Source organism: Procambarus clarkii, chromosome 16, assembly GCF_040958095.1.
Source record: "Procambarus clarkii isolate CNS0578487 chromosome 16, FALCON_Pclarkii_2.0, whole genome shotgun sequence".
Lineage (NCBI taxonomy): Eukaryota > Metazoa > Arthropoda > Malacostraca > Decapoda > Cambaridae > Procambarus > Procambarus clarkii.
Window position 1 is genome coordinate 26,053,218 of NC_091165.1, and position 26,393 is coordinate 26,079,610.

The 26,393-nt window shown below is 45.1% G+C and overlaps 1 protein-coding gene and 1 long non-coding RNA gene across 4 annotated transcripts in view; one reads left to right on the forward strand and one right to left on the reverse strand.

Annotated features, from left to right (window-relative positions):
• Positions 1-22,144, reverse strand: part of LOC123759980 (CCN family member 2) — a 124,979-nt gene extending 102,835 nt beyond the window's left edge. For all 3 annotated transcript variants that reach the window (XM_069325349.1, XM_069325347.1, XM_069325348.1), the window contains exon 1: positions 21,774-22,144. The gene's annotated coding sequence lies outside the window, so the exon portion shown is untranslated. The remainder of the gene's footprint in view (positions 1-21,773) is intronic.
• Positions 1-26,393, forward strand: part of LOC138365188 (uncharacterized) — a 100,341-nt gene that overhangs the window by 18,419 nt on the left and 55,529 nt on the right. Inside the window, exon 2 of the long non-coding RNA XR_011228731.1 lies at positions 13,048-13,111. This is a non-coding gene — a long non-coding RNA (uncharacterized lncRNA). The remainder of the gene's footprint in view (positions 1-13,047; positions 13,112-26,393) is intronic.

Genomic DNA, 26,393 nt, shown 5'->3' on the forward strand with positions numbered 1-26,393 from the left:
GCTGGATTTATTTTATGTATTTATGACTGTTTTTGTAAGTTGGGAGTGTAGCGCTCACTTGAGACTGTTTCTGAGGGATAGCGGGGTACTGCCGTCGTGTGCAGTGATGGAACATCAGAAAGTGCCAATATGCAGTGATGGAACACCAGAAAGTACCAATATGTAGTGATGGAACACCAGAAAGTACCAATATGTAGTGATGGAACACCAGAAAGTGCCAATATGCAGTGATGGAACACCAAAAAGTACCAATATGCAGTGATGGTACACCAGAAAGTACCAATATGCAGTGATGGAACACCAGAAAGTACCAATATGCAGTGATGGAACACCAGAAAGTACCAATATGCAGTGATAGAACACCAAAAAGTACCAATATGCAGTGATGGAACACCAGAAGGTCCCAATATGCAGTGATGGAACACCAGAAAGTATCAATATGTAATGATGGATCGACAGTAAACCACTTTTTGTACTCAATAGTGCCCTAGAGGCACTCCAGTGACCTTTACCGCTGGTAAATAATTTCTGGGTAATCTGTGTAATTTCCGAGTTCTAAAGTTGGAAACACCCCACACCCCCACACACAGGTTCACTGACACCCTCCCCCCCCCCGCTTCACTGACACCTGTGTACCATGCACATGGGCGCCAAGCACATGAACAAACGCATGAACAGGCAAGAACTCTTGGAACACAATGGAGGGAAACAGCTAAGACTGGTCGGCCGGGCAGGCAAAATCTGGCCGCCCTCATAACGTTGAGTGCACTTCTTCAGCTCGAGTGCGTGCGAGTGGGATTTTCAAGACAAACAGAACTCGACCATCCAAGAGGTTGCAGGAAGTCGCCCCTTGCGCGATGTCTGTGATGTTTCTTAAGTCTTCGTTTCAGTAATTCATGCAATTTGTCGAGGTGGGGTTTGGTAATATTATCCGGAGGTCTTATGGTAGTAATTCCTCGACTGTTAATCGCGTCTCAATTGATACACAAGATATGTTAGTGTACGTATTCGCACGTGCGTGTGTTTGCGTACTCGCCTATTTGTGCTTGCGCGGGTTGAGCTCTGGCTCTTTGGTCCCGCCTCTCGTCCCTCCGCGCTTGTGTTCTTGCGTGTATGTTTATGTATGTTGGCAGAAGGTCGAAAAGCTGCATACCTGAGATGTTTATGTGAGTTTTCTAGTTGTGCTCACGGAACCTAGACTTTTCTTTGCATTTATTCTGCACTTCCTGCCGTGTCTCTCACTCCAGTATGTTGACGCTTTATTGTGCAGGTTTGGAACACGACCTGCCAGTGTTTTCCATGGGAATATTATATACATATTATCTCCATAAATATGTAACTGGAAATTAGTGGGCTGATGAGTGTTGCATCTGGAGGACTGTCAGATGATGGGTTGAGGGACCTGGACGGACTTCCTGTCACAGACAGAAGGAACCATGACCCCGGTCCGTAGGGCATCACTTGTATCTCTCACTCTGTGGCCTCCACACTTGTACAGGGCAGAGGCAGCAGTGCCAGGCGGCCTCCACCACCTCATCTGGCCCTCACTCAACGGTAAGGAGATATTTGGCACCGTGGCACGCTGGGTACTCCATCACTGTCTTAACACCTGCCACCTTAGGTACCACCTGTGACACTCCCACTCCCACAGTGCTGGTCTGATGGACACGTGGGCTGGCTGGCTGTAAGGGCTCGGGTTATGGCTGTTGTGGTGGGTGGCGAGGGCGCGTAAATTACGTTGTGAGGGAGGTGGTGGTGGGCACGGTAGGTTATAACTGTTATGAACTAACGTGCTGAGTCACCTAACACCACCACGTGGCCACTGTTAGCAGTAGTTACTGGTGAGGGTTATCTTGAGATCTTGAGATGATTTCGGGGCTTTAGTGTCCCCGCGGCCCGGTCCTCGACCAGGCCTCCACCCCCAGGAAGCAGCCCGTGACAGCTGACTAACACCCAGGTACCTATTTTACTGCTAGGTAACAGGGGCATAGTGTGAAAGAAACTCTGCCCATTGTTTCTCGCCGGCGCCTGGGATCGAACCCAGGACCACAGGATCACAAGTCCAGTGTGCTGTCTGCTCGGCCGACTCGGCCGACCGGCATCACAGGGTGAGTGATGCTGCTGGCTACTGCACGCAGGATGGGAGTTTGTTAATGTTTCTTGACACAAGAAGGAATGTGAGGAGATGACCACTGATGTCTGTCCTCATGTTAAGATCTCTCCCATCTTCCCACGGCTCATCTCTACTATTACCGCCGTGTGCTCCCAAAGAACAGTATTCGCTAATGGATCTACAGACAGGTCCTCAATTATTGCTGGGTAAACAGGGACGAACAGTTCAGGATCGGTGCCCAATCATCTCTCACCGCCCACGACTCCAAATTGGGCGATTATCATTTGCGAGGTGTGTTGTGAGAGCGCATCCACTACGCCACAAAGAGCTGGACATAGTGTGTTGATGATGGGATCTTTAAGTAATGATGCGTCTCTGTTTTTAGCGCGTGGGAATATATACTTACCTAATAGTGCCTGCATAAAGTTTCTGAGGAAGTTTAGCCGTTAAAACTATGGATATAGGAAGCCTTTTCGTTTCACCTTCAAGTTCATTGTGTGTCTATGTATGTATTAACACGATGTACTGAACGGGGTGAGAATAGCTTGAGCTACCTCATCCCTTTGTGTGTATTTTACCTCAATAAACTTATTTCAATTTCAAGTTCATTCCACTTACTACTTCTACACTAAACAAATCCTGGCTCACACCCCAGTGGCTCATCCGCTTGTCTAGCTTATGTGTATGTCCTCTCGTTCTGTATACCATCTTCTAAGTACTCCGCGTGTCTATACGATCTTCTAAGTATTTCGCATGTCCAGATCATGTTCTTTCTAGCTCTCCTTCAAGTGCCGTTAAGTTCAGCTCCGTCATATTATCCTTGTATTTCAGTCCTCTCAATTCTGGGACTAGTTTTGTAGCAAAATGTTGGATGGCGTAACAGAATTGAGAGGTTAGGCTGTAGCTCTGGGTCAGTAATAGTTCAAGTTACACGGGACTCTTAAGGTGTCTATGTGATCTTGAGGAGTGTGAGCGTCGCCTCACTGCTCTTACTCTCATCCCAGTTCATCCCGGGCCACTGTCATACCATTTTATTTATTAACAATGATTTCCAGCAACCATTTGTCCCACCATTTTTCCAACTTTTTTAGGTGGTGCTAAAGTGTGTTAACAAAAAACAATGGATGATTCTAAATCTTTGCATCGTTTGCAATGATAGAGATGTTGGAACCCACTTTGTCAGTTGGGGCATTCATAAAGCCTCCTTATTCTGACAATTCTTTCACTATAACACGTTTTTTTCTGCCAATCAAGAATTGTTGTGCACAGTTTAGACCATGATGGTGACTTTGTGTGTGTGTGTGTGTGTGTGTGTGTGTGTGTGTGTGTGTGTGTGTGTGTGTGTGTGTGTGTGTGTGTGTGTGTGTGTGTGTGTGTGTGTGTTCGTCAGTGCATGTGTGTGTGTACATGTCAGTGTGTGTATGTGTGCATGCGAGCTCTCGGCTGGATGCAATACTTCGAGGAGCCGATTAATCAAAGCTGAAACGTCCTCTTTCATCAGACGGATCCCTTCTCGCCTTTGTTTCTCCTTTGTTGAAAGGAAACAAAAAGCACAATATATTGTTATTAAGCAATAGCGAATGCAACATTTATGTGTGTGTGTGTCAGGCTGCCTCTCAGTGTTGCCTGAGTCCAAAGGTCAACACACTCAGCGACTGCCACTAGTGCTGGAGAGTAGTATTATTGATCACCCGGCCATGATCACCCCCTCCCACCCCAAGTGCTTCCTGATATGTGTATATACTCACCTATTCTTCACTCACCTATTAAGACCCCGCTCTTTTAGTCGCTGGTTGTTTTATGCAGTCACTCCTAACCTATTTCCCTATCATATCTAATTTTTTAAAATATGAATCGAGTTCAAGTATGTTTATTGAGACAGGAAAGAAATACATCTCAAAGGGATAGAGTAGCTTAGGCTTTTTCTACCCCCTATAATCGAGTTTCCTTCTACGTCTTGCTCCTTTAGTTTATTCCATTTTCCCACTGCTCTTACGCTAACAAATGCTTCAAACATCTCTATGACTCGTCTGCGTCTCAAGCATTCATCCACGCCCTCTTGTTCTACTGGTATTCATTGTTAACATTTCCTCATTTTCCACTGTCAATAGCAATAAGTATTTTATGAATCTCTATCATGTCTCCTCTCTCTCTCTCTCTCTCTCTCTCTCTCTCTCTCTCTCTCTCTCTCTCTCTCTCTCTCTCTCTCTCTCTCTCTCTCTCTCTCTCTCTCTCTCTCTCTCTTTTTAGCATGGAGAGGATTAGTTACGTTAGTCTCTCTTCACATCCAATCCTGGTAATTCTTGGACGAGTCTCCTTACAAACTAATAAACCTTTTCACGTTTCCTTATATGTTTGTTCAGCCCATCCTTCTGTTTTGGTTAGTAACGCTGAGGGCCACAGTACATATGCCGACGTACAACGCAATTAGAAAAGTAGAAATTGGTACTATTGAATACGGACACACAGGAATGATTTTATATTTATGTTGCAAAGACAAACGTACCTAACCTTCCTAGGCTTAATACACCCTATCTGAAGTCTAATAATACATGTATTCTATATTAGGCCTAGGAATATTTAAGTTTTTTAGCTTCTTTTTTCGAAATCTATAAAGTGAATAGTACCAAATTCTACTAATTGCTTAACACGTCAATATTTGTACTTTGGTGCACATAAGTACAAAACGTACTATCTAAACAGGAGGATTTTTTTTAATGGGGCGCCATACTGGTCTCTCGTAGGAGGCCAGTTCTCAGTTCTCCAGTTAGGTCTCTGCGATATAAATGACTCTGTATTTAGGTTCCTGAATGATGTTCGGACTGACACACAGAGATCACACTAACGTGATGTATCAAATGAACAAATCCACAAGGGCCGTGACGAGGATTCGAACCTGCGTCCAGGAGCATCCCAGACACTACATTAAGCTCAGTCGATTAAGGCAGTGTCTGGGATGCTCCTGGACGCAGGTTCGAATTCTCGTCACGGCCCTTGTGGATTTGTTCATGTTCTGACTTGCTGTTATCCTGTATACCTGAGTCTCCGGAGTTAGGTTTGGTGTGTCCACTCCCAGGTCTATATCTCCATATAGTTATACGGAGCATAACGATTGGAGAAGGAAGCTTCCAATCTTCATTGTTTCCCCCTTCACTGCGTACTGTCCTTCTGGCCGACCTGATCCCAATTCCATCACCTTAAATTTGTTGGTGTAAAACTCCAGTAGCCATCTCTCGGACCGTCTCTACAGCTTGTTTAAGTCATCTTGGAGAATCTTACAATCCTAATGTGTCACAACTCTTTTCATTAGTTTTGCATATTCTGCAAACATCGAAATGTAAAACTCAATTCCAGTAGCTAAGTCATTTACATATGTGAGAAATAGTATGGGTTTCAGTATGGGTTCCAGCTCCGATCCTCGAGATACTCTACACCAATCCGACCTCTCTTCCCCCCCCCCTGTTATTCTCTGACTCCTGCTTCTTGTGTAATTCTTTACCGAAGTTAGTGATTTTTCGCTTACTCCCGCCTGCCTCTCGCGTTTATGTAGTAATCTCTTGTGAGGTACTGTATCAAAGGCTTTTTGGTAGTCCAGAAATACGCAATTTCCGCACCTTACTCTGTCCTGCCTTGTGTTCGTTACTTTATCATAGAACTCCAGTAGGTTCGTCAGGCATGATTTCCTTCCCTAAAGCCATATTGATGTTTGTATACATAACTCATCTCTCAAGATGTGTAACTGGTCTTAGCCTTATTCTGAGTACTTAGCAGAGGATGCTTGTCAGGGACACTGGTCAGGATTTAAGTGCTTCTTCTCTATCCCCTTTCTTGTACATAGTTACCACATTTGCCTTCTTCCAGCAGGTGGGTAATTCGCTCTGTGTAAATGGCTTATTAAAGATCAGTGCCAGAGGTATGCTCAGGTACTTCTTCTAACCTTCATGGTGATACGTTGTCTGGTCCAATAGCATTAGTTTAGTCGTGTGATACTAATTGCTTCCTTACTCCCTCTGTTGCTACCTCAATATTTAAGTCTCCCATCTAGGCTTACCTTCTGTTCCAGCAATGAGAACTATTCAAGATCAGTTAAGAACACTCCATGGAAGCTGACAGAGAGTTCCTGCAAATTGTCTTATCATTTCCTGTAAATTCACCTTCCCTTTTTCGTAAGTTAGTCACTTGGTCTTTTGGCTCCTTTTATGACTAAGAAGACTCGGTGCATCTCCTTCCTTTCTCTTGTGTCTTTCACATTCTGTCTTAACAAGTTTATTTTCACAGTTTTCACAAATTTCGCTCCCCACGTTTCTTCCCAACTAATGGCACTTCTCCATTCCCAGTTGATATTACAGTGATTTAGGTCCCCCATGACTAGTAGTTCAGCGATCACTGTGTGTGATGCTGTTGCTGCGCTCTGGCACTTGAGCTATACATGCTGTGCTGTCATCGTGTTCCTCTCTGGACCTTCGCTTGTTTGCTCCTAAATTGTAACGCAAGTACAACAACGCCAGTTGGCGGGGCATGAAGAGCTAGATCTCACTACCTTGTTGTTACTGATAGGTAAGTACACACACACACACACACACACACACACACACACACACACACACACGGACAGAGGCATAAAAACCTTTCGAATGAATTTCGCAGGTCTCCACAACTCCCTCATTACCCCTCCCCCCCCCGGGGCCTCCACATGTGATGTAATATACCTCCTCCCCCCCTCACCCTACCTCCTCCCCCCTCACCCTGCCCCCTCACACTCCCTCACCCTGCTCCCTCACCCTCCCTGCTCCCTCACCCTACCTCCCTCCCTCCTCCCTCACTGGTAAGGACAAAACAAAGCCAGTTGAGGACGGAAAGAGAAACGTCATTATGCAAATCAAGCAGCACTGTTGTGGGGGCTGTTGTACCCGCTCTTGGTGCCCCAGCTGGTTTACAATAAATAGAGCGCTTTACATGTAAAATATAATAAATAACATAAACAGGCGAGGAGTCATAATAACGCGGCTGAAATTTTTTTTACCAAACCACACACTATAGAAAGTGATGGGACGACGACGTTTCGGTCCGTCCTGGACCATTCTCAAGTCGCAATCGACTTGAGAATGGTCCCAGGACGGACCGAAACGTCGTCGTCCCTTCACTTTCTAGTGTGTGGTTTGGTCAACAAGTAACATAAAGGTCTGTAGTTAGTAAGTTACACACCAGCTGGGAAGATACACACACATACACAAACACACACACACACACACACACACACACACACACACACACACACACACACACACACACACACACACACACACACACACACAGTATCTGTAACACACTGGTACGGACTTCATCATGGTTTTTTTCACCCGCCACAAGTTGGATAAAATACTCTGCCATTAAGTTTGTCGTAAAGCACCTTGGGTGAGGGGGGGGGGTGAGGGGGGGTTACAGGTTATTGTGTAACATTTGGGGGGGAGTAGAGTGGTATTTTGTTGTGAGACACGTTAGTGGGGTTAGTTTGTTGTACATGGCCTTGCCGTGGTGGGAAGGGGTAGTTATTGCGTAACACCTTGAGCGGGACGTAGGGAAGGGAGGGTTATTTAGTGTGTAACACCTTGGAGGGGGGGGGGGGAAGGGAAGGGAGGGGTAGTTTATTGTGCAAGACCTTGGGAGGGGGGGTAGTTTGTTGTGGAAATTGACGGGGGGTTACGTGAAAATCGACTCCTACAATTGCTGTATATAGACGTAATAAGTATAGTTAGAAAATGCTACATTTCCTCCTTTGAAAGAAATATGTCGTCCGCGACACCTTCCTGAGACTCGGTAGACAGTAGTCTTGTGTATAAATTTGCATTAATATTCATTAATAATACTCAGCCCATTAAGCTAATAAATGTAGACAACAAACATTTGTTTTTTAATGATTTGTAAATACCAGTAACACGATTCGGTGGAAAGGATTAGGAATAATTTAATACCTGATTTAGGGTCCCCTTTTAGGATTGGCGCGCGCGTTGGCAGAGGGACTCGCGGCTCCCGGAAACAATTCAAACAGTAACGGTCCAGCGCCACGTGCGGGAAGATGGTGCCAGATTGGGTCATTCCCTCCCTGGTCGGGTAAAGTAGTTTGCGCGTTACAGTGAATACAAAGTATAGATATGGGTCTCAATCATCCATATTATCACTGATAGATAAATGGTAGTAGTTATTAATGAGATAAATGAGGCGAGATGTATATTGGCTTGGCAACGGTTGATGGCCAGCTGATAAGCTGATAAGGACATAAGAACCAAGGAAACTGCAGAAGGCCTCTTGACGTATATGTGGCAGCTCCTATTTATATCCACTCGCTTATTCATATATTTATGTATATGTATATGTATATATGCATCACGCTATTGTGATTTCTGAGTGTTATGTTTAACCTACGCTTGAAACAATCAAGGTATTCTCCATCTATTATGTTACGAGGTAATTGGTTCCACACACATCAACAACCCTGTTACAGAGCAAGTCTTTACCCAGGGCTTTCCTAAATCTAAACTTATCCAATTTATACCCATTGTTTCTTTTTCTATTATGTGTTGAGTTAATATTATTAATACTATTAATATCAACATTGTTATGCCCATCATGGCCAGGAACCAAAGCTCAACCCCCGCAAGCACAATTAGGTGAGTACACACACACACACACACACACACACACACACACACACACACACACACACACACACACACACACATACACACATACACACACAAGCGCGCGCAGCGCCTCCTGGAGTTGAGCAGATCGAAAGTGTCAAGGAAGACATAGAGAGGCACTTTGTTCCACATATTGAACCTACAAAAATTTGGTATTTGCGATTTTCCCGGATTCATTTATAGGACAAGCACGCACACGCACACCCACGCATATACACACGCTTATACACACTGGCATACGTAGAGTATATTCATGGGGAATTACCAGAGTTGAGAAAAGAGGCACTATTCAAAAGTGTAACATTTGGAGCCTGTGTACGCACGTGAGGTGGAGAGTGGTCAGGAAACATTTCTTCAGTGTAGCAATAGCAAGCGAGGCGAAGGGCTACAAGAGGAGATTATCAAGTGTGTCCAATAAGCAAATTCGAAATGAAATGGGACAAAACACAATATCAATTACTGCATTAACTGATAAAACGCATAGAAAGCCGAGGCTATCCAGCTAATCCTCGATCGCGTAAACATGTGTAGGAGAGGACACATACTCAACCACTATTCAGGGGGAGGGGGGCTGATAGCTGAGAGGACAGCGCTCTGGACTCGTAATCCTAGGATCCGGGTTCGATCCCCGGTGATGGCATAAATAAAATTGGCAGTTTCTTTCATCAGCATCAGTTTCAGTTTCTTTCCCTGATGCCCCTGTTACCTAGCAGTAAATAGGTACTTGGGAGTTAGATGTTACGGGCTGCTTGCTGGGTGTGTGTGTGGAGGAAAAAACTAGTTAGTAGTTAGTAACAGTTGATTGACAGTTGAGAGGCGGGCCGAAAGAGCAGAGCTCAACCCCCGCAAGCACAATAAGGTGAATACAACTAGGTGAATACACAGAGCAACAGTAGCGCACATAATAAGTGAGGTAAAGTGCTGAACATTAGTAACTCAATATTTATAACATAAATTAAGCGTCATTAATGTACTGAACATTAGCCTAAGTCCATTGGCTTTTCGAGAGTTGTATTAACATATTGGAATATTCTGTGGTTGGTGTCGACTGTGAGCCACTTGACATGAGAGAGTCAGACCACACTAGCAGCAGGAAGCGTGTGGTGTGTGGTGGTGTGTTATCTTGAGGTTATCATGAGATGACTTCGGGGCTTTAGTGTCCCCGCGGCCCGGTCCTCGACCAGGCCTCCACCCCCAGGAAGCAGCCCATGACAACTGACTAACACCCAGGTACCTATTTTACTGCTAGGTTACAAGGGCATAGGGTGAAAGAAACTCTACCCATTGTTTCTCGCCGGCGCCTGGGATCGAACCCAGGACCACAGGATCACAAGTCCAGCGTGCTGTCCGCTCGGGATATGGTGTACCCACCATATGCCTGTGACCACGGACGAGCCCACCTCGCCCTCCACGACATGCTCAATGTTTACCCTTCAAGTCAACTAACTGGCCAAAAACGCGCCAATTTGCACGCTGGTGACGACAGCGTTCATATTGAGGAGCACTGAGGGTGAAGACGGGTTGTACGGCCGCTGACCTCATATTACCACACCCAGGCTCGTATGTCATAGTTGGCCCTCCACCGTCAAGCACCATCCCTCCAGCGGCAAGCACCATCCCTCCAGCGTCAAGCACCATCCCTCCAGCGTCAAGCACCATCCCTCCAGCGTCAAGCACCATCCCTCCAGCGTCAAGCACCATCCCTCCAGCGTCAAGCACCATCCCTCCAGCGTCAAGCACCATCCCTCCACCGTCAAGCACCATCCCTCCACCGTCAAGCACCATCCCTCCAGCGTCAAGCACCATCCCTCCAAGGTCAAACACTATCCCTCCAGCGTCAAGCACCATCCCTCCAGCGTCAAGCACCATCCCTCCAGCGTCAAGCACCATCCCTCCAAGGTCAAACACTATCCCTCCAGCGTCAAGCACCATCCCTCCAGCGTCAAGCACCATCCCTCCACCGTCAAGCACCATCCCTCCAGCGTCAAGCGCCATCCCTCCACCGTCAAGCACTATCCCTCCAACGTCAAGCACCATCCCTCCAGCGTCAAGCACCATCCCTCCAGCGTCAAGCACCATCCCTTCAAGGTCAAACACTATCCCTCCAGCGTCAAGCACCATCCCTCCAGCGTCAAGCACCATCCCTCCAAGGTCAAACACTATCCCTCCAGCGTCAAGCACCATCCCTCCAAAGTCAAACACTATCCCTCCAGCGTCAAGCACCATCCCTCCAAATGTCCGTAGACCCGTAAAACAATAGACAGTATTATATTTCTCAGTATTATCATACACATTATCACCCATAATATTATAATACTCATAACGCAAGGCTCATTAGCATACACAGCATCATACCCAGTCGTCAACTTCACCCCGCGCCATACAGACCCAAGCGATACTGCCTGTTATACCCCCCGCTCGCTGCTAGACACTCAGGGACCCAGTGAGTACGATGAAGCCCGTGAGGAACTCCAGGGATCCTGAGGCTCATCCTTCAGGGACGAGTCAGCCAGCTGGGGATATGAGCAACTCCCAGGGTGCGAGTCCGTCCCTCTGCTCCTCAGGGGCCAAGTTGTTCGTCTGGGGATGGTAGGAGCTCCCCAGTCACCATCAGGGGAGAAGGACTCGGTGTGGGAGCACAAAGACTCCCGTGGGACTGTGAAAGCTGGTCGAGTGGGAGGTGGGGAAGTCTGGAGGCGTCCTACATGGTTGAATAATTCACACTTATGAAGGAGTTAACACCATGTGCTGCTGAATTGGTAATCACTTCCTGCCCGGGTGTCCGCATATCATTACTCTTCTCTCCCTCGGCCGTCCTCGTCACCCTCGGCCGCTCTCGTCACCCTCGGCCGCCCTCGTCACCCTCGGCCACAGCACTACCTACAAGCATAACTGGGTTCATACCTCAACCTGTCCGCTCGATTAATACATTGTATTTTGACGTCAAAATCTCCAACAGACAAAATGTAATCTATAAATCTCAGCGGCTCACAAAACTTCACATTTCCTGTGAGAGTCGTCGGTTCCGATAAGTCCGATTCGATTAGTATAGATTCAAGCAATTTAGTACATCATTTTCTGTCCGTTGTAACAAATCTAGAAGACGGACTGACATACCTTCTTCCTTTCTTGTATTATTTTATTATATTATCATTTTAGTTTATTATTTGGGAGATAATAAGAGAAAAATAATGATAGTTAATAATTTAATAATAAGTTCATAACCTGTGATACATATCTTATATTGTTCAGACAATTTTTTACAATTTTATGGGCCAGTTATGGACCGCTGGCCGACCCCCCCCCCCCCTCCTCAGTGTTTAAGAGAGAAGTTAATTAATAAACACCTTCAAAGGATAACTGATCAACTAAGCTGTGACTCATACGTCAGGCTGCGATCAGCCGCGTCCAACAGCCTGCTTGACCAGTCCATCAACCAGGAGGCCTGGTCGAGGACCGGGCCGTGGGAACGTTGAGCCCTGAAATCAAGGTAAGGTAACCGCAAGATACTGCAGGGTGGTGTTGAGGTTAGCACACACTCGCCTCACACACGAGAGGACCCGGGTTGGTATCGTGTACGGGGTGAGGGAGGGTGGTGGCGGGTAACCCCAGGCTACCAAGAGTGATTGTATACCGGGACGCACAACAACTGTGGTTAGGAAAACCTGGCGCTCGATATCTTAAGAGGAAGAAGACGGGAAATTGCACAAAGAATGATGACCCCTTCGAGGCAGTTCTCTGTTTATACCCAACCTAATTCATTCGTATACTGTATTAACCTATTGTTTAAACATTCCAGCAGGGCACGCTTCTCTTATGTTGCCCCCTCTACTCCAGGTCCCTTTTGAGTTGTCTGGCCTCTTACACCGGGCTGACAACAGAGGCGGCTCCAAACTCCAAACTTCTTCCTTGATGTCCTGGTCCATAAGTTTGTCTTGCTACATCAGCGCCATGTGTCTGTCACACCCCTCCACTCTAACCAAGGTGTTCCCCTCACCTGGCTATGTGAGCCATTATGTATCATTGTTAACATTATAAACCAAGAAATAATTATGTTTCCAATATTCACTTGTTCCCTTTCGCTCTCTTGGTGGTATAGACCATCTCTCTCCACATGGCTTCTCCCCGTCGGTATCTTGTACGCTGTGATCTTAACCTCTCCCATCCATATTTCTTGTGTCGTCATTGTGAGAGCCCTTAAAGTATGTGTGTAACTTTACTCCTTTATTTCAGGCAGGAGTCTGGAGCAGCCTTCTCAACCCCGAGGCTGGTCTTGGTGTGCTCCCACCAGTCCCGAGTGAGTAACTCTTTACGTTTGTTAAGGTTACCTGGTGAGCCCAGGGGAAGTGTGTGCTCTCACACCTTCCAGGTATAATACTCGTCAATACACCACTGACAGGGACCACCAGTACCACCACCATAGTCAACCCATGAATGAAGGTCATGTTTTATGTATATAATAAAAAACATTGTATCTGTACGTGAATTATGGCCCAGCGTGAAAATTGCACTGACTTGGAAATGTGTAAACCATTTTTTGTCCATTTCAATAAAAAAAACAGTTTTAATACGGAGCACATGACATGCAGCCATCGTCACAAACTCTAGCTACACTCAACCACACCCCAACACACACACCTTTACTCCACACTCCGCCACACCCCAACACACACACACCTTTACACCACACTCCGCCACACCACTACTGATAACATATCCCTTTTCTGAAATCTCTTCTCTCACTGTGAGGGTTGAGTTAGTTGACAGGGTGGAGAGTGGTGGGGAATGGTGGGGCTCTTGGGGTGGGCCGGGTTGAATGCTCGAGCTATGACAGTGGGCAGGATGGGGCAATAGTTGGGCTTCGAGTGTGGGGAATGGTGTGGGTGTGCGGGCGGGGAGAGGTGTGGGTTGAGCACCACTGACCCCGACTATCAGGAAGGACACGGGTGACGTACTCTGGTCACATCGTCTCACCCTCGCGCTAACTTAAACTTTTTAACTTGTAAACAAAGATTTTTTAGAGTATTTCACTATCAGTAGTAGCAGGGAAAGAGCGAGAGATACTGATAAACTGGAGAACATTAACTCCTGACTGTCAACGTCATAACTGTGCGACTGGATCTAACTGGCCCCTGTTGAAGAGCAGAGAATAGAATAGGTAGGGAATAGCGAAGAATTGAATATTGACTTGGCTTGGCGAATAGCCAAGAGAATAGGTACTGTGAGAGAGAACTATCAACATCAGAGTCTCGAGACTGTTCAACACGCTTCCACTGCACATAAGGGGCATAACTGACCGACCCCCCACAGTGTTCAAGAGAGAACTTGATAAGTACTTCCAAAGGATACCTGATCAACAAGGTTGTGATTCATACGTCAGGCTGCGAGCAGCCGCGTCCAACAGCCTGGTTGACCAGTCCAGCAACGAGGAGGCCTGGTCGAGGACTGGACCTCGAATCATCTCAAGGCAACGTCAAGGAGTGTAGGTGTCAGCTGGTGACATGACGTTATGTAAGACATGTTATACGCCCTAGTGTCGTGTTGTGGTATTGGTCCCAACAGACCAATCACGATGAGTCGCACATATCATCCAGGGGCCAGATTCACGAAAGCACTTACGAACCTGTACATCTTTTCTCAATCTTTGGCGGCCTTGTTGACAATTATTAAACAGTTAATGAGCTCCGAAGCACCAGGAGGCTGTTTATAACAATAACAACAGTTGATTGGGAAGTTTTCATGCTTGTAAACTGTTTAATAAATGTAATCAAGGCCGTCAAAGATTGAGGAAAGATGTACACGTTCGTAAGTGCTTGCGTAAGTGCTTTCGTGAATCTGGCCCCAGGTAACTATAATAGGGAGAGACAGTCACATACAAGAGAACGACACTATCCCAGGCGAACTACTTGCTAAAGACTACTGGAAAAGCCTCGTTAAACTATTTTCAGGTCCCTCTGATTGAGCCCTAATATGTATATGACAATTGCAGTCAGTCAGTCAGTCAGAGAGGCCGTATTCAGCATGATGGAAGGAAGTCTTAATTGCTATCCAGCTAACAGTCGTAAATAATAATTAATCTGGAGCAATCATCGATAACAATGAGAAAGGGAACCTTGAACGTGGAGTGTCTCATCAGAGGGCGGGTGAGGGAAAGTGAGGGAGCAGGACCCTCACCGGGGGACAGAGAGAACAAAATTGGGTGGGATGTACAGCGGCGGACCCGCTCGAGGGTGAAATTGGACTCTGAATACCGAGATGGGTGCTGCTAATACATCTTTTCCTGCTTGTACCCGGGGCTGGGCGCCGGGCTGGGCGCCTCTTCCCGCCTAGAACACACGTTTTTGGAGCTGTGGATTCGTTGTGCGGGAGGCTAAATAGCTTGTTTAGCACAAGTGAGGACTTAGCATCAATTAGCAAGAAATAAGGAACAGCTAACGAATATTTAGGTTTGGCAGTTCTGATGCCACCCATCGTTAATGGTACCACCCATTGTTAATGGTACCACCCATCGTTAATGGCACCACCCACCATTAACAGTACCACCCACCGTTAACGGTACCACCCACCATTAACGGTACCACTCACCATTAACGTGACAGATGCAGCCCCTGAGAAGCATATTTAGAGCGACAAAATTAGAGGCGTGAGTCTATTCCTTCTCAAATACATTGCAGATGTTTGAAGGTAATCTGGGCGGGACATGATAATGCCCCATCCTCTTGTAATGATACTTTTTGTAACTATTGGGTCGAAAGTACAAATGTAAATGATTTATTTTACTATTATTTCTAGAGCCCGGAAGAAAATAAAGCAAAAACGAAACCTAAATATTCCTAGGCCTAAAATAGCACATATATGTACCATATTAGGCCAGAGATAGCGTGCATTAGGCCTAGGATTGGTAGAAGTTAGATTAGCTCTTAAATAACAAAAAATAGTTTCCGATTTATCTAAATTCAGTAATTCAAACGTCGACTTTCTGGTGGTCCATCACGACATACTGGTACTTTCATAGTGTTTCAATTTATTCATAAAATTCAATTTCATGCAGGTAAGTTGTAGCAAACGGAACTTAAACTTTGACAGCACTGCCTGAAGAGTTTGGGAACTTTGCTCGATTTCAGACTCAAAATTCAGTCAACTGCTTCTGTTGGAATTCAATGTTGAGGCGGCCAACCCAGCGAGATATTGCTTGTCGCTACCTGCAACACTGCATAGCAACTCTCCTTCATTCCTTGCCAGGAGTTCTTGCATGGAGGGGAAAACATGTAGTTATTTTTGGTTCACATCGAGCCTGGGATTCACCCTTTTGTTATCATAGCTTCCTTCAGAGTCCTAAACGCTGGAGCTGGTTAATCTCGGCTCTTGCAGTTATTGATCCACTTCTTTCGCACGAGGGAAGGTATGTGAGCCATGAGAGCCATGAGCCAGGTATGTGAGCCATGAGCTAGGTGTGTGAACCATGAGCCAGGTATCTAAACCATTAGAGCCAGGTATGTGAGCCATGAGCCAGGTATGTGAGCCATGAGCTAGGTATGTGAACCATGAGCCAGGTATCTAAACCATTAGAGCCAGGTATGTGAGCCATGAGCCAGGTATGTGAGCCATGAGCTAGGTATGTGAACCATGAGCCAGGTATCTAAACCATTAGAGCCAGGTATGTGAGCCATGAGCCAGGTATGTGAGCCATGAGCCAGGTATGTGAGCCATTAGAGCCAGGTATGTGAGCCATGAGCCAGGTATTGCATAAAGAGAGAGAGAGAGAGAGAGAATAGGTGGTTTATAAAGAACATCTTGTCCATGGAGTGAGGGGTCAGAGCGAGTCACAAGATATTGACCAGAACTAACCACTTAGCTTCCGTGTGAGACAATAGACTCACAGCTTAATGTATGTTATTACGCCGAGTGAGGAACTGTAAATACAGGGGCCGTGTTTTGTATATTTAGGTGGCTATAATAAGACTACAGAAGGTGGCCAGAAGTCTTCAAGAGCTATCGCAGGGGGGAAAAAGTAACGAGGAAACTGTGAAAACTAAAGCAAGTAACGGGCTAAAGCTAAAGCAAGGCCAACTGGCAACCTACAGAGTGAAAATATGTTTAAACAATAACGCAACGAGAGAAGGTTGTAACCTGGAGGTCCGGTCGAGTGTGAAGACTCACTTCTTCAGCGTGAGAGTGGTGAGGACTCACTTCTTCATTGTGAAAGTGCTGAGGACTCGCTTCTTCATTGTGAAAGTGCTGAGGACTCACTTCTTCATTGTGAAAGTGCTGAGGACTCACTTCTTCAGCGTGTGAGAGCCGAGGACTCACTTCTTCAGCGTGAGAGTGCTGAGGACTCACTTCTTCAGCGTGAGAGGGCTGAGGACTCACTTCTTCAGCGTGAGTATTGAGGACTCGCTTCTTCAGCGTGAGAGGGCTGAGGACTCACTTCTTCAGCGTGAGTATTGAGGACTCGCTTCTTCAGCGTGAGAGGGCTGAGGACTCACTTCTTCAGCGTGTGAGTGCTGAGGACTCACTTCTTCAGCGTGAGAGGTAAACAATTGCAGTGAATAAAGGTAAAAATAGTTAAGGTGAACTCCATTCACAATTTCAAGAGTAGAGGCGACAGGAGATAAATGAGAGGGCGGGATTAAACGATCCACCACTGAAAGGGCGGTGCCCAGGAATTGAAGCCGTGCTCGTAAAGAATATTTATGAGAGTTCACCCACAGAGACTGCGATAACCCTGGTAAACACAAGTTATCATTGTATTATTAACCATAATAACAGCAGTAAGAGGAGCAGCACCAGCTGTAATGATCACAATGAGGCTTGCGTTATCCAGAATAAATTACCCGGATGCAGTTTCAACACTGAATATACTCCGCACGAGCCTTCATACAATTTCGGCAATTACTGTCCCCATTTTTCGTGCCTGTGTTTCAGAAGCACACAGCGGTGTTGACTCTGGCAATAGCACAAACATTTGCAATACAATCTTCAGTTTGTGTGGAGGGGAGAGGAGGGCGGGGCCGGGACGGCGGGCAAGGGCGCTCGCTCCTGTCCTTCATGCTCAAGATTAAACCTTCAGTATTTTCATTGCTCATGTATGTGTGTTTGCTGTTTGCCCTCCCCCCTCCCATCCCCCCTCCCATCCCCCGTCCTACTACACCCACCGCCCGTCCTACACCCAGAAAAGCCACCCCTGCCCCACCACCCCCACCCCCCACCTAACCTTTCAAGAGGCATCGTTTGTTTTACTGCAAGTTTATACTGATTACTCCGTGCCAACCTTAACTGTTTCATGAAACATTTGCTTATGTTTAGAGACTGAACTACCAGACGACGAGAGATGTGAGAGTTTACTATGGTCAGTAAACCCGAGCAGATTCTCTCAAATCCAAGAGTCTCCGTGGTGTAGTGGTAAGACACTCGCCTGGCGTTCCGCGAGCGCTTTGTCATGGGTTCGTATCCTGGCCGGGGAGGATTTACTGGGCGCAAATCCTTAACTGTAGCCTCTGTTTAACTCAACAGTAAAAATGTGTACTTGGATGTAACAACGATTCTTCACGGCGGGGATCGTATTCCAGGGACCTGCCCGAAACGCTACGTGTACTAGTGGCTGTACAAGAATGTAACAACTCTTGTATATATCTCAAAAAAAAGGAGGCAGTAAAGCAAACGCAACACAAAATATTGACTGATAGCACTAACATCACGCATAAAAATCTTTGAAAAAATGCTAAGAAGTAAGATCACAAAACACATGGAGTCACAATTGTCTTACCAGTTTGAAAATCGAGAATGAAGAATGCAAGACAAAGATGAAAGCAATTCTATCAAAACTGTCCTCTGCACGTTGATCAGTCCCAGCAGCTGGGTGAAGCCCGGGCATTTGTTCTTGTCCTACAGCGACTCCTCTGCTCCAGCTGCTCCTCAACTATACCCGCTTCCCGCTCGCTCAAGTCTTCACTTTATACAAGTTCAACTTGAGAATGGTCCAGGACGGACCGAAACGTCGTCGTCCCTTCACCCTCTAGTGTGTGGTCTGGTCAACATACTTTAGCCACGTTATTGTGACTCATCGCCTGCTTAATGTACTATTTCTTTATTAATTTACTCATTTCATGTAAGTGTTGACAAATGAGTTCCCTCTATTCAGCGCTCTGATTTAATTTTTCACCAACACAACAAAACATAAGTATATGTAATAGATTGCATTACAAATGAGAGGGTGAATGAATGAACAAGAGTGAGAGTGAGTGAGAGAGTGATAAAGCGAGAGAAACAAAATGAGAGAAAAAAAGGAATACAATATTGTAAGAAATAAAAATAAAATAACAACAACATCCAACAGTTAATTGCTAGTAAAAAATAGTTCATAAATATATTTAAAACGTAAATAAAGAATCTTTAAAACAAAATAAAATAAAATAAATTTAAACAAATATTTTTGTTGTGAAAACTCTGTTGATATATTTGCAATTTAATGAGAGTAACATAATTGGGATGGCTCTCATCACCTGTATCAAGAGTCAACAAACATTCATCTGTTGATAATTATATACAGCGTAAAATTAGTGGAGAGAGAGAGAGAAAGAGAGAGAAAGAGAGAGAAAGAGAGAGAGAGAGAGAGAGAGAGAGAGAGAGAGAGAGAGAGAGAGAGAGAGAGAGAGAGAGAGAGAGAGAGAGAGGATTGAGGGAGGGAGAGGATTGAGAGATAGTGAGAGTGTAAATAAAGGTGTGAATAACGCAGCCCATCCACCTGTTGTGGTAGTACCTATAGTAACGATGAGCACCGTAGTACATATACCGACGTACGACGAAATTAGAAAGTAGAAATCTGAACTATTGAGTTGGACAAACCGGAAAACTATGTTTTACTTGTGTTGCTTTGACAAACTAAACTAACCTAACCTTCCTAGGCCTAATACACGATACTTGAGGCCTAATATAGTACATATTTGTACTATACTAAACCTTGGAATATTTAAGTTTATTTTTTTACTTAATTTATTTTAAAATAGTTCCTTACTAGTCAGTATACTACTGTCTAAAAGCTAAGTACATACGAATTCGTGACTTTTGACGACAGTCACAGTAGGTACTATCTAAACAAGAGGATCGAGACAACAAACTTACTCTTACACAACCTTGAAAGTTATTTAGATATTTATGATGGTCTGAATGCATATTAGTAGTAGTAGTAGTAGTAGTAGTAGACATCCGTCAGTCATAGGAGACTGGAGGTGCGCTCTGGTTGTAGATCTGAATTGGCCTCTCCAGGGTGCAAAGCCAGGGTAGGTTGATATTATAGTTCCAATAATAGTCGACTCGTAAACTGGCAGGTGAAACTTTGTGCTAACCAGAATATTCTCAAATTATAACTTTATTTTATTATAAGCTGATGGTTTAAAAAATAAAAAACATGGTTAATTAATTTTTTTAAATGGTTGGAAGCCTAAGTTTTCTTTAAAAATGTAATTCTAGATGATACTCAAATAGTTTTTGACCCAAACTTAACCATGGATAAGGAGTAGATAATTGCACTAATTACGTAGTGGTTTTGTGATTAGCTAGAGGGTACATACGCTCTGAGGACAGGTTGGAATATTCTCACAATATGCCCACCTCAAAGACCCCGCCAGAGCAGGTGAGGGGCAGACATTGGTAGTGTGGCCAGGATGGTTCTCTGCCATACTCCACACACTGAAGACAAAGTAACACTTGAAGATGGTCTGGAAGTGTTGTACCAGTGGAGGTCTCATCATATATACTGACGGTCATATAATGATGGGGCGAAAGATGCTTTTAATATTTTGATATAAAATCACAATAACCTTCTTTTGCTACTTTATTTGTTTTCTCCTGGATGACGCCACCCCATGCAAGTGGGAAGTATAAGAGCATTATGTATTTATTATATGTATGAATTATAATTATAATGTATGCGTTATAAAAGTAGCATTAAATGATTGTATTATTAATTTCATGCAATGGCGTCGATTTTTTCCCTTTAAATAAAAAAGTGGAAGCGGCGAGTAGAGGCGAGCACACTTGGCTCTGCCCCGAGAGGGTTCCAGTTGAGGTCCAAACACAACACTTGGCACGTAAAGCCTCACACCGTTCTCACGCTTCGACAACCGTCAAATCTGAAGTGCTTTTGCCTAACCAGGAACCAACGAGCCTAGCGTATGGACGCCGATACGCATTAGTTCAAAGAAGCGTCAATTTTATTTACTTCTAATTTTAAAAAAGCATCAACATTTGCGCGTTGTGTCTAACGCCAAGACTAAGATTGCACTAAGCGTGGAAGGTTCATAGTGATGAAGGAGAGTGGTCCAAGGCCAGCAGAGGACCCGCGGATGTGTACGTTAAGGAAGCCAGCCGCTGTGTATGGGGCGTCACGACACACTCTCTACCCTATGACCAACCTGTGTGTACTCACCTATTTGTGCTTGCGGGGTTGAGCTTTGGCTCTTTGGTCCCGCCTCTCGACTATCAATCAACTGGTGTACAGATTCCTGAGCCTGCTGGGCTCTATCATATCTACATTTGAAACTGTGTATGGAGTCAGCCTCAACCACATCACTGCCTAATGCATTCCACCTGTTAACTACTCTGACACTGAAAAAGTTCTTTCTAACGTCCCTGTGGCTCATTTGGGTACTCAGTTTCCAGTGTGTGTGTGTGTGTGTGTGTGTGTGTGTGTGTGTGTGTGTGTGTGTGCGCACTAAATTACTAGTTGATATATAGAGAGGAGAGGCGAGCGTTGCGTCCAGGCTTGTGTTCACCGCCAGTCTAAACTCTCTGGAAACACTATATATATTGTACCATAAAGATGTATAAAATAGATCAACATAACAATTAAAATCACTAACTTTACGAATGAAGGCAACCAAGCTAGCACCAAAATATGCGGTTTATAAAACTATAACGACATGAGTGAGAGCAAACTGGGCAGTACTGCCGTTACTTACCTTCTGGTAGTTCCCCTCACTGCTATTGAGGCGGACGTTGATAGGGAGGGGAGTGGGGTAGAGGGGGGTAGGGAAGGGGGGGAAAAGAAGAGGCGGGGGAATCAATATCCGTAATTATTTATCCCTCCAATCTTAATTCAGTCAAACCGCAGGTTGTGTCCCGTGAACCAGGCGTCGACGCCTTTACTAACACTCTTGCATCTGGGTCTCAGCCACTGGTGGACATGAGTGCCAGGACACACGGGGGGGTTACCAAGGTACCGAGGGGCAGGACACGTGAGTTTGGTGCCCCTGGGGGGGAAGGAGGAGAGGCAGGCAGGAACAGCGACGGGCACACACTCGCCACCTTCCCGACCGACACTGAGTCGCCTGCCCCGTCCTCCCAGGTATTTGTACGCTCCATACAGGTGCTGTGTGGCAACCGTTGCACTCTTGATGATCTTAATGGACGCTCAACTTACACTGACTACTCTTAATGGCTCGCTGGCTACTTCATTCTATATGTGGCCGCTAAGTGTGTTGATGAGATGAGTGTATTGATGACACGAGTGTATTGATGACACGAGTGTGTTGATGCCACGAGAATGAGTGATGCTGAATATTTTCTCATGGTGAATGATATGAAGATATCAACATAGTTTAGGTGGCTATTGTTACAGTGTAACAAGCATCGACGTGCAACTGTTTAACTAAATGATTACATTAAACTCAACTATCGTTGAACTGTTTCCGAGGGTGATTGGCACCATCAGATTAGCTTAGTTGTGGGATGGATATCTTTGGTTAGCTTAATTATGGTTAGGCTAAATTAACTTAGTTTCAGTTAGGCTAGATTAACCAGGCCAGGGTTATCTTGAGGTTATCTTGGGATGATTTCGGGGCTTTAGTGTCCCCGCGGCCCGGTCCTCGACCAGGCCTCCACCCCCAGGAAGCAGCCCGTGACAGCTGACTAACACCCAGGTACCTATTTTACTGCTAGGTAACAGGGGCATAGGGTGAAAGAAACTCTGCCCATTGTTTCTCGCAGGCGCCCGGGATCGAACCCGGGACCACAGGATCACAAGTCCAGCGTGCTGTCCGCTCGGCCGACCGGCTCCCTAAAGTGAGGGTACTTAAATAAATTATCTATTTTCAATTGTACAAAGACCCAAGCTGGGCCTATTTTCTGGCCATGCCGTGTTGAGGCGTCTTGCGCTCTCTTGGAGTGACCCGCAGGTTATAAGGTGACGCTGTACCTGGTACACACTGCGCGAGGTCCAGCACACTCCAACATGGAGCACAAGTGACCATGAACACCGCCGTACGTCTGCCGGTCGGTACCTGAACCACCACCCTTGCTGTTAATACCATACGTATACACCTGGCACTGCAGTATTATACGAGTGACAGTTGAATGACCTTGTTAAGGTCATTCAATGATGAAGATGTCATCTTCAATCAGCCATATTCTCAAGTTTGTGTTTCTCAGTTTATGCCAGTTTACCTTCGCTGATGAGAGAGTAGTTAGGGTCGCCCTCGGTATTATGACTCAGAGCTCCTATGGGCCTCGGTAATACGTAGGGAAGGGAAGTATCAGGAGAAAGCGCTAATCCATTACAACCATATGGCACTGGGATGGGTTGTGGGGGGGGGGGGGGTGGAGGAATGATGCCCAACCACTTGGACGGTTGGGATTGAACGCCGACTTGCATGAAACGAGACCGTCACTCTACCGTCCAGCCCAAGTGGTTGGGCCCCATTCCTTTCCCCGTCCAATCACAAATCCTGACCCCTTCCCAGTGACTTTAAAGTTCCTCCTATGATCTAGGGACGTGTGTTGTTATTTATAGACGTGTGTTGTTATCTAGGGACGTGTACTGTGATCTAGGGGCGAGTGATCTGTTAAGGGAAGCATGGTGTTCTGGAGACGCGGGCTCTGACCCTATAACATAAACATTATATAAAAGTTGCCGCTGATCGGAAGGTTGTCTAAAAAACGTTAAAAGATAAAAATGGTCTAACAAGAAATATTATATCTACGTGTAGATAAATATTGAGATACGTGATGGAAAATATTAAAATTCGGGTAAAACACATTGCAAGTCTGGAACCCGACTGGAAAGTTGAAGACTTTGTAACACAGCTTTATTATATGCTACTGTGTCACAAAAGTGTCATAGAATGATTATATCTGAAAGGTGTGATTTTTTACTCACACTTGAAAATGTGTAAAATTCGTTGAAAAAAACAAAAAAACAAAAAATCTCCCTTTCTATTTACGCTGCAGTACTGAAACTTGGTACAATTGCAGCCCGTTTCATATACAACTAGTCAAAAAATATTGGTTGAAATTGAAGAACTTTTTGGCCATGCGGGAAATGCCCCCTTAAGACTGCCGGGCGCTGGTGGCTGAGTCCCTTCACAGGTGAGAGAGTCGCTGGCTCACTGATTGTCTAACTATTGGTCTCAAGTGGAGGACCTCGAGCTCCCTGTGGCAGTTCCTGGCAGCCAGGGACCTGCGCCCCCCCCCCCCAAGTCCTTGCACAAGTTGCTCACCAGGATATGTGATTACACACGCACATTTACCTAATTAAATCTCGTGTTGATGGTGATTAATTCTGCCGGAAAACTGAGCCTTCAAGCACATAATCCGTGATGGTGTTGTCTGATGAATCGATGATAACAAGGTACAGAGGTAACACACATATGACTATTTTATTATTTCCCTTAAAAGTAAAATATCCGTGCATTAATTATGGATATCTATATAGCAATAATTTTATATAAATATTAACCTTTAATTGGTCTTTAGATTGCTTCGCGGAACCGTAGAAGAGTTGGTGGCGGAAAACATGCCAAGTGGCAGTGTGTACAGTATACACTGTATACACTGTTCCCAACACTGTATACACTGTACCCAACACTGTATACACTGTACGCACTACCCAACACTGTACACACTACCCAACACTGTACCCAACACTGTACCCAACACTGTACCCAACACTGTACCCAACACTGTATACACTGTACGCACTACCCAACACTGTACACACTACCCAACACTGTACCCAACACTGTACCCAACACTGTATACACTGTACACACTACCCAACACTGTACACACTACCCAACACTGTACCCAACACTGTTCCCAACACTGTATACACTGTACCCAACACTGTATACACTGTACCCAACACTGTATACACTGTACCCAACACTGTATACACTGTACACACTACCCAACACTGTACACACTACCCAACACTGTACCCAACACTGTACCCAACACTGTACCCAACACTGTACCCAACACTGTACCCAACACTGTTCCCAACACTGTATACACTGTACCCAACACTGTATACACTGTACGCACTACCCAACACTGTACACACTACCCAACACTGTACCCAACACTGTACCCAACACTGTACCCTAGTGGTGAACATGGGTCTTGTACACAGTGGTCTTGTATTATCACCTTGAGAGCAATGTGGACACAACAATAGATAAGACACAATTGCAAAGTTTACTAGAGGTCTAAGTATATAACATCGTACAAAAGAAAGTGACGATTTAACACAAGAGAAAAGCAGTCGCAAATCAAAGGATTTTTTTCTCAGATTTAAGAGTCAGCCTGAAGTACTTTTTGTTTAATCTGTGTAAAGGGTGTCTTGAAGTTTCTATAATTTTGGAGGATTAATCTTCAATTAGAGTCAGGCACTTAACGATGCGTAGCACTTAACGATAAGCATACGATCGTTCCCTCGTTTGCTCGTTTATTTAGGTTCAGTAAGGCACTTTAACAATTACAAAATATTCTATATTAGAACACAAGCATTTGAGAACTGTCTTTGATCTTAGTGTTAACTTGGGATCGGACCATTCCAGGACACTAATCAAAGATGGAGTTCAAATGTAATTGTCACGAAGTCTGAGTGTCTTGAAGTGTAACTTGGGAATACAAAATGAATTTTATGCCTGACAGATAGTTCTTCTACGTGACAGATAGTTATTCTGCCTGACAGATAGTTCTTCTACCCGACAGATAGTTATTCTGCCCGACAGATAGTTATTCTGCGTGACAGATAGTTATTCTACGTGACAGATAGTTCTTCTGCGTGACAGATAGTTCTTCTACGTGACAGATAGTTCTTCTACGTGACAGATAGTTCTTCTACGTGACAGATAGTTCTTCTACGTGACAGATAGTTCTTCTGCCTGACAGATAGTTCTTCTGCCCGACAGATAGTTATTCTGTGTGACAGATAGTTATTCTGCGTGACAGATAGTTATTCTGCCTGACAGATAGTTCTTCTGCCCGACAGATAGTTATTCTGTCTGACAGATAGTTATTCTGCCCGACAGATAGTTATTCTGCCTGACAGATAGTTATTCTGTCTGACAGATAGTTATTCTACCTAACAGATAGTTCTTCTTCGTGACTGATAGTTATTCTGCCCGACAGATAGTTATTCTGCCTGACAGATAGTTATTCTGTCTGACAGATAGTTATTCTGCCTGACAGATAGTTCTTCTTCGTGACTGATAGTTATTCTGCCTGACAGATAGTTATTCTGCGTGACATTGTGACATATTTCTTTTTATTTCTTCCTGCCATAGTTCTTAACTATA